The sequence below is a fragment of the Camelus bactrianus genome, chromosome 1 (assembly GCF_048773025.1).
Source record: "Camelus bactrianus isolate YW-2024 breed Bactrian camel chromosome 1, ASM4877302v1, whole genome shotgun sequence".
Taxonomy (NCBI): Eukaryota; Metazoa; Chordata; class Mammalia; order Artiodactyla; family Camelidae; genus Camelus; species Camelus bactrianus.
Window position 1 is genome coordinate 23,874,426 of NC_133539.1, and position 12,743 is coordinate 23,887,168.

At 37.0% G+C, this 12,743-nt stretch overlaps 1 long non-coding RNA gene across 2 annotated transcripts; it reads left to right on the forward strand.

Moving 5' to 3' along the window:
- Nucleotides 1–455: 455 nt before the first annotated feature.
- On the forward strand, nucleotides 456–8,695 carry LOC141577479 (uncharacterized). Of its 2 annotated transcripts, XR_012506519.1 has the most exons (4): nucleotides 456–512; nucleotides 1,274–1,383; nucleotides 5,780–5,890; nucleotides 8,254–8,695. It is a non-coding gene; the product is annotated as an uncharacterized LOC141577479 (long non-coding RNA). The 2 variants fall into 2 exon arrangements; XR_012506524.1 differs by lacking the exons at nucleotides 5,780–5,890; nucleotides 8,254–8,695 and adding an exon at nucleotides 5,077–5,227.
- The last annotated feature ends 4,048 nt before the right edge of the window (nucleotides 8,696–12,743 follow it).

A 12,743-nucleotide genomic window follows, 5' to 3' on the forward strand; every position in this document is an offset into this window, starting at 1 on the left:
GTATTGTTTGGCAGTCTCCCTGGGAGTTTTTAAAGGAACAAACAAAAAGAATCATCTGGCATAGAGATGAGGCGGAGTTTCTCTTGCTTTTGAAGTAGTCTTTATAATTTTGGGGACTTTTATCTCTATTATTTTTATTTTATAAATGCACAAAGTTCTCCCTTTTAAGGACACGGAGAATCGGAACAAAGGTGATTAAGAAGATGGTGTTTCAGAAAGATTTGGGGAAAAATATGCAGCTGCCCAAGTCCTAAATTGGGGCCACTTGTTGGAACCCTGAGGATGGAAAAGTACATCTTGCATTTAAAACATGGTCTTGTGCCTGTGAATCAGTAGAGGATGTTTATAGATGAGGAATGTTCTAATGTTGTCTGGAAACAGCTGCTAATGCTGGATCAGTATCAGGTGTGTGTGTGTATGTGTGTGTGTGTATAAAATAGACCCATATGTCCACAGAAAACTGAAGCAGCTAGTGGGGATCAACCATAAATTAAGTTGCTGAAAAATTCAAGGTACTTGTTTTCTCTGAATTTTTTTCCAGTAGAGTTTGTTGTTTGAGTGTACTTGGGAACCCTACCCTTACCTCTGAGCATTGTTGCTCCAAGGGCTAGTATTTAAAATGGAAATCATTATTTTGAAAAAGAAATTGATACTAAGATAGATAAGGGTTTACCCTGCAAGTGTTTTGCACAAATTCTTTTAAAATGGAGTTGCAAACGTGTCAGCCTTTTTTCTTTCCTTTGAATGGATTTTATTACTAGATCAAGAACTTCTAACTGTCAAGCTCAAGTAAAATGTGAAATCATTCACCTCTTCCAGTCCTATAACAGGCTGAGTCTTCTGAGTACCTTTTAGTTAAAAGAATAATAATAGTTCTTAAAAATATGAAAACATGGGTTAGTGATTGCTACCTGTCCTCAGGCCTGGGTCTAACACATTGTCACCCTGAAAGAGCTCTGATGAAATCTAAATTTGGTGTTAGAAGTCCATTGCTGTATTAATCTTTTGAAATAAAAATGTCATAGTTATGACTCTTTGGAAACTGCCACACTTAACTTCCAAACTGTTGCTTTTAAAAAGGCTAATTCGGGGTTGGGTACATTAATGTCAATGTCCTATAAAACTGCCAGCTAAAAAAAATGTCAGCAGAGACATTTTTTTTCTGGCCGATGTCAGCACAAAAGGGTGCCTCAGTTGTTTTCATCTCCAAACAGCTGCGTGCTTTCATTGACATTTGGTGACCTTTCTTTGTGCACTCGGCTTAACCTCTTAGGTTATTTCCTGGCCTCCCTTCTGTGACCTTTGACCGAGGCCGACCTTTAGCTGGAGAATGTGACATTTTGTTCTCCTCTAGCTGACATGTGATGCTCTCATTATTCAAAGGTATGTGAAAATAATGACCCTGAGTGACCTTTGAGTTTCCTTCCATTTACTGGTTGTTTTTGGTGCTTGTTTGGCATGTACTGGCCTAGGTGCAGGGGGGGCGGGAAGGGATTGGGCCATGATAAGATGGCCAGTATCTCTCTTTATTCTGTTTCTAACCCCTTTCCTGTAGAAGAGCCACTGTACTGTTTATGACGAAGCCTTAGTATTTTCTGTTCATTGCAAATGCTATGTTTGGGGACGATTTTGACCTTTGAACACTAGGTCTTTTTGAAATGTAAGAAATTTGGTGCAGTGAGTGGAGCTACTTGTTTGTTTCTATCGTCTTCCCATTAATGGCATTTCTGTAGATAATTATGCCAACACTTTTATATTTAGAAAGTGAATAATGCATATAGAAATGAATAACTGAAAAATTTGTCATTTGTGTTTTGTATATAAATGATCTAGCTGGATCTTTGAAAGAGTTCCATTTCTAAATAAAAGTTTTGTATATGTTATCATATATTTTTTAAGAAACCTAGATTATTCTTATCTATTTAGTGCTATATTAATTTAAATGTGTATATTCATTAATATACGAATGTGACCAGTGGGTACAGAGTGTGGAGAAGGAAAACGAATTTGAGCATTGATAAAACAATGGTCATAAGTTACTTAAGCTAGATTTGGAATTTCAGACATGAGGGTATTTAGACATATATATATCTATAAGAATTTAGATATACTGACAATACTTTTTATCACAAATATGTTACTAAATAATTTATGAATTGGATGGATATACAGTTTTCAGTAAGACAAAATACATTTCCACTTTGATGTTCGAAGTCCACTGCTGTATTAATCTTTTGAACAAAGTAAGGAATCATCATCCTTTTTATATAACACATGTCTGCTTGCATTTTGCTCAGAGTAAAGTCTCACTTCATATAATTACCTCTAGAATAGATATAGCACCATACAAAATTGTGGATGAGAGTTTGGATTGCTTGGCCAACATTTAGCATGGTCATTAACTCTGAGCTTTCATAACTTTCCAAGGCAAGCTGTTGAGATGCTGAGAATGGGTGACTTGAGGGTTATTATCAGTACAGTGACAACTATATGGTCTTCAGCAAAAACACAAGGCCGTCTGACTATGCACATTCAAATAAAGAAAAGCCCATCACTTCCAAGCTATCATGCCCTCCTAATTTCATCTCCAAATATTTAAAGAAAAAAATTATACTGTATTATGTTACACTTTGCAGTATTCTAAAAAATAAGACCTTTAACATTTTTTACATGAGACTTTTTACACTTGTGACTTAGTCCATTGTTTGAGCCTGAATTTGAGAAACATTGACACAGAGTATGACTTTCTTTCAAAGGACCTACCTTAAAACCATCCTTTCTCATACCTGAATTAATGGGACTAATTTCAAAAAGGATACAAGAATGGTGGATTCTTCAAGGAACGTGGTTGTTTCAAGACTACAAATACTTGTCCATTAACCACCTTGATGCAGAGTGGTACCTTCCTAGAGGAAGCATGCTTTTAATCCTACTTTGCATAAGGGTGCCACAGGGGCTCTCTATTCAACATATACTTGAATGACTACCTTAGATAGAGACTTGTAGATGCATGAAGATAAAATCTAAATCAGACACAGATATAGCCTTCAAGGAAGATGGGAACTGGCAGAGAAGAAACATCAGTGTAGCACACAGAAATTTCCAAGTGCTATAAGAAATAAAGTTCTACAGGATTTCCACACACACAAACAAAAAGACCTTCAACTTAATGTATTTTGCTAATTTTAACATTTCTATTCAAAAGAATTCGCAGATACATTTTTGGCTTGTCTGTAAAATTCACTTCTTCTATCACAGTCCTTGTGCATAATTAGTACATATTGCTTTATCATCCACCAATCATCTAAGCAAGTTTACAAATAATTAGATTTAGGTCCATTATCTCCTGTGCAGTGGAAGTTGGACCTAATGTCAAAGCCAGAACTCCTCCTTCTCGAACAACAACAACACATGTTTAAACTCCTAGGTTAGAGATCCCCAGCTACAAAGTAAACTAGGAAGGTAGCAATTAAAGTTTGAGATTAAGCTCACAGAATTAATGTGGCCAAGAATTGAAAAGGAAAAGAAACGTAGGGTACCTCCAGAATGGCTACGTGTTTACTCCTGAGTTTCAACCCTGACCATATTCAACAGGAGTATTTGCTTACTGAATTTTTTTTTCCATTTCTTCTGCCTCATACTGATAACTTAGACAATCTTTTGCCTCTTTTTTTTAGCCAATGATAAGTTTCAACGATTTAGAAAAGCCTCAAAAACTATTTGGAGAATGTATCTTGTGATTTGCACTATGCAAATACGACATCTCGTTAAGATTTAATTGCTACTTTGTCTTTATTCAAATAGATTTAACCCAATAAAGGATCAAATTAAAAATATTTCACGAGTCCTGGATAGAACTGAAGCCCTGTTAATAAACAGATGTGTACGTAGAATAGATATCCTGCCAGACATTCAATGTAAGATATTCAGTGAAAGGAAGCTACTACAGGAAAAAAACAAAATCAAAGTGATCAGTATGTTGGTAATTACATACATTAAATTGTAGGTAATATATTTATTCTGTTATTTTGTAGGGTTTTACAAAGAAATAATTAAATGCACTCTAAGGATGTTTTGGGTTCCCTGATTCAGAAATACTTGATGCATTAATCTCCTTTATTTACTTGTTACTTATTTTTGGAAACCTGTTTTTACACTTAGCTCATTTTGTTCTCTGTAAAGATTCTAACTTGTCAGGCATTTAATCACCATTAAAGACAAATGCTTTCACTTGTTCAAAAAAGTTTTCACCTAATAATGAAATATGACTTGCCATACAAATGTCACCCTTTATGGACAAAGTGCTTTAAAGTGATAACAGGTGACCAAGTTATAAATATTTAAAAATTGTGTCTGGCAGGAGACATAAGCTTCCCTCTCTAAACCCCAAAACTGAAGAGAGCCAAGGTCTGTTTCCTGCTTTGTGATATTGCCTTATTGTTATTTAGATGTCTTTAACCACAGAGGCCCCGTGCTCCCATGTGGTAGATTCCTAAGGAGCCATAAATCTACACCTTGGCCAAGTATGGTTTTTTCAACATGTTTTGTTAAGCACCAGAAATGTGCACACAACTAGCAGAAGAGTCAGTCTTGCCTGGAAAATCCTAATCAAGTTAATGTTCGGGTCTTTTGGTACCTAAGCACTCAAATTTGGCTATGATTTCTGTATTATTGGAAATATAAATTCCAAAAGTAACGCTCCAAATGGGGAAATGGAGATAAAAAAATTTGGCTATAATAGCAAAAAGAAGCAATACATTTTTAGTTTTATACAGTTAAAAACAGAAACAAAAAACTAATCTCCAATGGGTTGCCTGATTACATGTAAGATAATTTTTCCTATAGCTCTTTATGTAGTTACAACTTTGCCTCTTTTTCACCGTCCAGGAGAGATATATTGTAATTCTAGCTAATTTCACTGAAACTCCTTGCTGTTTCTTGAGAAGGAGTCTAGATACCATAGATATTTCTGTATCATTATTGATTTAAAAGTACATACTTCCTTTCTCCTTTGTAATAAGGATTTATTTTAATTTTTTCACATAAAAATACTTAATAATGATTTCTTTGTTTTAGACCCATGAATTACAAGATAAATAATTATTTAACTTTGAGCTGGGAGAAGAAGTAATTCATAATGGAAGCTGGAGAAGAAAAAAAATGGAATGAATATCTAAAATATATCTAGTCAAAACAGCAGTCCCAGGAACTACCATAATTCACTGTATTTTGCCAATGGATTTCTTTACTTTTATTTTAAAATTAATAATAAAATATTTTGAATATCAGATTTTTATTCTTATAGCTGTTACTGATTTCTTATAGTGATCATATTTTCCCTTAAGTGAAGAAAGTACCTTAAAATATTTCTAAAATTAACAATAAAATCCTTTTAATAATGTACTGGTGGTTTTTGCTCTCAGAGACCAATAAATTACTCTATGGAACATAGTAACTCAATATTTGTTCCTGAATGCAATTGAAATACCCTCTATATACATAGAATCTGCAAAGGAATTTATTTCAGCAGGATAATAGTTAATTCATAGTGTTAAGTTCAAAAGGTCAGAAAAAGATAACAACCCAATTTAGGTTAAGCTAAGGCACATATATGCTGGAGGAAAATAAATGTTAAATAGAAAATCATATCTGAAATTCAGATCACATTTAGATGCACAAAAAAGTGTTAAGAGCATTTGGAGGGTGATTGTGTTCCAATTAGATTTCTTTCACTCGCATCAACCAGTCTTGGTGGGCAAGTTAATCATATGATTTACAGGGCTCTTGATGGACTGAAAGGAGGAAGCAAATGAGAAGGAGAAGGAACTGATAATATAGCATTTCTAAGAAGACCATCAATTACAAAGTTTGGTCTCAGAGTGGAGTTGAGGTAAGTTAAAAGAAAAATCAAAATTGTTTACATTTTGTTCTTTTTTGTGTGTGATATCATTCACTGGAGATTGTTTTTGAAGAATAGAAAAAAAACAGATAAAGAATTCCAAGTTTTATATAATCCTTAAAGAGACTGCAATCCTAAACCAGAGATTTCTTAAGGTTTAGAGTTGCTTCTCAGGGGTTCCCTGTGGATAGGCTGGAGGTGGGCATAGCAGAGCACGGATTTATCACAGTCCAGGACAAATATCAATATGCATGTTTTGCTTATAAGAAACTCAAAGAAACTGGCTGTATCAAATTGCCCTTGGGCTTATTTTGGGAAAAAGCAATAATTAGGTGAACAACATGAAGCAAAACCACATTTCAAAGCTGAACCAAGAAAAGAAGTAGGTTTTGATATTTGCTTCCTTCAAAACCCAAAGGACAACACATAATCTGAAGAGGAATATAAATTGGAGATCTGGGGACAGATCTAACAAGTTCTTTGTTTTCCCCAAAGGTCTTGATATATGAGCAGTATTGAACTGGTACCAGTTTTATAAGACTGATAGGTGATAGTTGACTCTGGAAATACTGAAAAGCACACAGTCTACTCACATGTCCACAGATTCAAGGAAAATTTCACATTGCCATGGTGGCTTTTATTTCCTCTTATCTGTATAATGACTAATAAAGGCCACATACATTGTTTGACAGACTCCTGAGATTACTAGAAATATTTTGTTGCGAACTCTTTTGACAATTTTCTTTGAATCTCCTTGTTCTCTTCACACAATGGGTGATTCATCAGAGATCATAATTAGGAAAATTACAAAAAAGGAGACTCAACTGAATATTTTCATTTTAGTGACATTACCACAGTCTTAGGTGACTTCCAATGTACTTGTTTATACAATAATATCTTTTGATATTCTAGCAGTGTTGGTCTTAAAAAATATTTCCATCATCCTGGTGCATAAGGTGACATTAGGGACAGAAATAGTTACGAAAAAACCACTAGGACTTATGATGTAAATATGTATATAAGATCTTTTCATATTGCAGATTACATAAATTTGAATTAAGTGACTTTTAAAAACATTGATTATTGATCTGATAAATTATTATATCCATTAGGGCCTTTTGTGTAAATAACAATTTTTAAAATGCATGCCTCTTTATAATAAAAATTCTTATGAAATGTACTTATGGTCTCTTGCATGCTGAATAGCCACTTTTCAACATTAAATGTCTTGGCCAAAAATACATTTTAAAATTAAGAACCATTTAAATTATACAACTACCAAAAAAAAAAAAAAAAAAAAAAAAAGAAAAAGAAAAGAAAAAAAAGAAGAAAAAAGTTCTCCTGGAATTATTCAGCATGTACTTTAACACTTACATTACTTTAAAATGACCAAGATAGTTTGTTTTAAACCCCTGTAAACATGACTTACATATTTGCTAAATGACAAGCCATTCCATGCTCTACCAAAAAAGAAAATTATACATTTTATTGTGATGCTGATCTCTATTTTGGAACATTTATAGGTGTCCAGGAAACTTATGTAGTGATAAGCTACATTCATAAAAGCACATGCAGCATGGAAATATGTCATCACTCTGAAAAGAAATGTGTTTAGTCTGTGCTGAGGATGAAGACTGAGCCTCATCCTTCATAGCTTTTTGTAACTCATCTTAGTGTGATGATAAAAATAGAGAATGTGCTTCCATTTGTTAAATGTTCTATAAGTCATATTGATGAATTAATTAACAAACCATCCTTGCCTCCATGGTAACTTCCTTGAGGACCGGAAACAGCTACAATTTATTTATTTTCACATACCAGTAATATCATGCTTGATAAATGTTTGGTGAATGAATGTATGAAAATTGAAAGCCTGTGTCTAAAAGGAAGAAAACTTTTCTACTTAAAGGACAGGACTACAGGTATCAGAAAGAAAATATCTTTCTATGGAGTCTGTTTTAGAATCATACAGTGTTTGAAGTTGAAAAATTTCACTGAATGTTAAAGCAATTATATCTACACGTTCAACATCACGTTCACTCAATTTTCATACATGTCAGAAGTTTGAAAATCTATTTTTTAAAATTGGGTTGCCTCCCTCCCTCAGTTTGAGGCTTTTCATCTTTCAGGGATGAAGATCTAGCTCTCTATTCTTACTTGTTTACCTAATTTGGCACAAAGTCCATAGGCAATTTTCACGGATCAACCTTACCTGGGAGTTGAAAAGGGAATTGCTTCTCTAAACTGTTTGACTCACTTGGTTTGAGCGCTGTGTTAATGAGGCCAGAGCAATGCACTTTCTCTTTGTAGTCACACTCTGGCCTCTTAGCTTCTTTCGTTGCTCTCATTGACAGGTCAGGAGAGAGGAACAGAACTCAGCACCCCTGAAACAGCAAGTCACTGCATAGGCTCTCCTCTCAGACGGCCATTAGCATTGCTTTTTTTACAGGAAGGACAGCGTGATGATAATTCCTCTCAGGTCAGCCCTTGACGATACAGTACTATGATTAAGGGACGCATAAAGCTAGACCCGGCCTTTGAGTTACCCCTCCTCCCCACCCTACTTCCTATTCAATAAATGCAGAAGAATGAATGAGATGTTAGAAGTAGAAATCACTATTACAAAAAAAAAAAAAAAAATTCCTGAATCACCACAAGTGCATCAATATGGGATAATTTCAGCAGGTCAATAGCCCAAACAAGTTGAAACCTGTTTTTAATGTCATGTGAACTCTGAAAGATCCTTGCATTTCTTTGGAGTCAAGATAAATACCCTGTATTGTGTAAATGTTTACACTGGTATGAGATTCTTGCTAGAACTTAAACCAGCCCAGGGCCCCCAGCTGGCATGAGCACAGGGGTGGGAAGCATGACTGAGGTGAGCTTACTCACCGCGGATTCTTCCTCAGGTCACTGAGCTCCATAATTACTGAAGGATCTACATCCAGTGCCAATAGTCTGGGCCTCTCTTGAGATTCCCGGGCGGTGTGCTGTTTTAGTGCCAGTTCTCTTTGCCACCTGCTTCACATTTAACCTGCTGTTTTGTTCCCATTGTTGTTGTTGGTTTTGTTGCCACTGTTACCTTTATTAGAGCATCTTTTTTGTTCTAAGTGTTGATGCTCTCAAAATAATCCTAAACCTGTAAGTATCTGAGGTATATCAGATGCTCAGTAGAAAATGGGATTGACAACCCTCGTAGGAACATTATTTATTAAAAGCCCAATAAATAGGAATTGTCCTGCATAAAATAAATCTGATAGGCAAACACAAAGAATTCCTGTAAAATAATTTAAAGTAATTGCTAAGCCCAGTGGACTTCAATATGACAAACACATTCTAGCAAATATCATATCAATGAAGGTGCATGTGTGGGGAATTTGGGAATTAATCTTAACCCAAAAGGGAAGTCTGGTTTTCACCCAGTAGACACTAATCAGACAGCTAAATCAGAATTTAAACTGGATTTCCTTCACATTGGTTGAAACCTAGGCAGTTCTGGTTCTTTAATATTTTAATTATTATCAGATCTAGAGGAACTTCTAAAATAAATGCCTGACTGTTGTTAAATAAGAGTATACTGTACACTCCACTGGCTCTTCTTAAAATTTCACAGCCACACTGGGAAGTAAGCAAGCAGGATTCATTATCCCCACCTGAGCGATGAAGAAATAAGATTTAGAGAGCTTGGAGGGCGCTTGTTTTGTGTTTTTCCCACACTAGTAAACCATTATTCCTCCCGGTCTACGCACGCATAGCAATGAGTTCAGTCCCCTGACACTGCAGCTCTATTCTGTTTACAAGTGAAGCCCAAAGAAATGATTCTTTCAGGCTGCGGGCACCATTTTTTACATTAAAAAGAAACACTCTGTCTCCGCTGGCAGAGTCCCTAACAACTGTCAATATGCTTGAGTGAGAGGAGGTGAAATGAGGAGCTGGGAGGAGGTGCTGGTTCCTGGCCTCCCCTGTTGGAAAGCTTTGCCTGGACCACCTTTCTTCTCAGGGCCTTGGTCTCCCCATCTGTGAAACGAGGAGACGGCTGGAGGCAAATTGTGCCATTGGTTTAAGCCCTCCCGTCCTCCACCCCATCGTGCTCCTTGGCTCCTGAGTCTAATGCATGCTTGGGTCTCTCTAAAGCTGCTTTTGAGAAGGGTAGGAAGCTGTTTCGCTAAGAAAGCAATCGAGGGTACCAACTTAAGGGCTACTTCTGAGGAATATTTGCATTAAAATTAATGTCTGGAAGGCGAGATTTCAGGAGGCATCCACTCGCGTGCGGTAAGAAGAGCACACTTTGTAGGATGGTGTGGGAGGCGAGGTAGTCACCCAGGTGTGCCACCCTGATTCTCTCTCGGGGAAGGAGATGCCGCCCCTCTGCAGGGCAGGTGGTTAGCACAGCGCCGCCAGCCGGCAGCCCCGTCTGGGTCAGCCTCAGCTGCAGATTTGGCTCCTTCACCGGGGTCCTGCCCTTCCTGGGTTACCTGCTTCCAGTGGCAAGCAAAGGTGTAGAAATGCAAGGACCCTGCCACTTGACGCCACGAAGAGGAACAGGAGAAGGGAACCCCCTCTTCGGATCTCCTTTCCAGGATACCTGACGCTTTGGTTGGTCTCTGTCGTTACAGATTAGCTTGTCTCCACCTACCAATAATGGGGGTCTGGACTGTGCTGGGGGAGGGGGAACTTAGGAGAGGAGGTGCTGTAGACAAAGACAAGGTACTTAGATAATCTATTTTTAAATAATAACTTCTTTTATTTTATTATTTGTGTGTGTGTGTTTTGGTAGGGGGTAGGTAATTAGGTTTACTTACTTATTTATTCTAAGAGAGGTACTGGGAATTGAACCCAGGACCTCATGAACACTAGGCACGCGCTCTACCACTGAGCTATACCTTCCCCCCAAATCTATTTTTTGAAACCTCATTTGATGCTGAGATGTGAGGAAACACGTGTCCAAAGGGCCGCAGCAAGATGCAGATAAAGCAGGAAAACAGGGACATTATCGGTGTTTTCGGAGGAAGATACTAAACGGAGAGGTCCTGTGAGAGCTTGCCTTGTGATGGCGGGGGCTCATCTGGGAGGCCTTTAGGAAACGTCAGGGTCAGAAGACCCTCTCGCTGGCCCCCTGTCACCCCAAGTTTCTGTTTAGGACTCTCTCAGGGATAGCGCCCAGTTCCCATCAAGAGGCATAGTACATTTATGGCCGCAGACCTGGCTTCTAGATTACTCCCAGATTTTAGTTTTCCTTCAGAGTTCTACAGGAAACTTCGCGGGCTGTGTTTGGCTTCTTGTCACCGTACATACTTCTGTCACACTGAAAATGTGAATTCTTTAAGGACAAAGCTAATAACATGATAGTTTGATTTCCTAGGTTTTACAGAGCAAATCACACTATCTTTTCTTGTTTAAGAGGCAGGGAACATGGAACAGTGCAGAAAAGAGTGCTCAGTGTCAGCGGGTGTCCCATGAACAGTCCACGGAGAGGTCAGAGCTTGATGTCAGAGGTCAGGAGAGATACCACATGACTTTCTAATGAATTCCAAAGAAACACTGGCAATCTGAACAAGAAGCCTTTACTACTGTGGCAATTATTACTGTTTAAGGAGGAGCCATTCTTGATGATTACGCTAGTATCATCCAAAAATGGAGCTTTTGAGTTTGTTCCAGTTTTTGATAAATTGATTCTTACTGAAGAGGATGAAAATCTCCAAGTAAGCATTCAGTGTCTTAACACATTACCTTCTTACCTAGAGGCAGCTTGACCCATCGTCTTAAGTGAAGGGCTAGAGGCCAGGAATTCTGAGACTGGAAATAGTCTAGTGGAAAAGCAGGGGTGATGGGGCATGATTTAAACTTGAATCTCACTTTGCCACCTAACTGACTTGGAACCTAGAGCCATTTAAACTACCTCTCCAAGCCTCAGTGACTTAATCTGGAACAACACTTGCCTTGCAGAGTGATTGTAAACTTTAGGTCATATGTGCTTCATACCAGGACATATTAGGTGCACAAAAAGTATTGACTTTTCTTACTGCTTGTTGATAATCTAGAGCAAGTTCATGCTCCATGAGAGGCAGTTTTCTGTATCAAACTGATGCTTCTTGTGAGAAATTAATAATTAAGTGGTTATTAATGTTTTTATCATTATGATATACCAGAAAAATACTTACCAACTGAAGTAACATGACACTCATAGTCCCATTTGGAGTTGCTAGACTCATAAATAAAGCATGTTTTTCCCACTGTGACATCAATACAATCAGATTCATATTCTTAATACACTTTATGTTTATATGCATTGTTTTATGCATTATATTTTTAACTATAAATCTAGTTAATATAATATCTTCTATTACTTTTTAATTCCAATTTCAGAGACATGTTTCCACTTCCCAATATTTGCCTCTTATCTATAATAAAAGTCACTATCTTCTTAAAGATGTTTTGTGCCAATATGCAGTTTCTGTATATTTTATTCTCAAGGATGTATCCTCTGAGAAAAATTGGTAAGAGTTGCAGTGGGAAACACTTACCTTTGGGGTACTCATCAAGAATATACGTAAACCAAAAGACAACCTTCATTGCATCCTCATTGTAATTTCCCAATGAGGCTCCTGAAAAGCTTTAACAGTCACATCGATTAAGGCTGAAATGTAATTTATTAGCTTGAACAGTCACATGGAGATCCTTTGTGGATGAAATGATAGAATTCATGTACAGTGTAAAGGGTTATCATCTTTTTTAAAAATCATGATTGGCTTATAAAACTGTTAGTAATGTAGTAGAGAACACTAAAATCCATGGCTTTGGAGTCAGACTTATCTTCCAATATTGGCTCCAAAACTCATTGCTT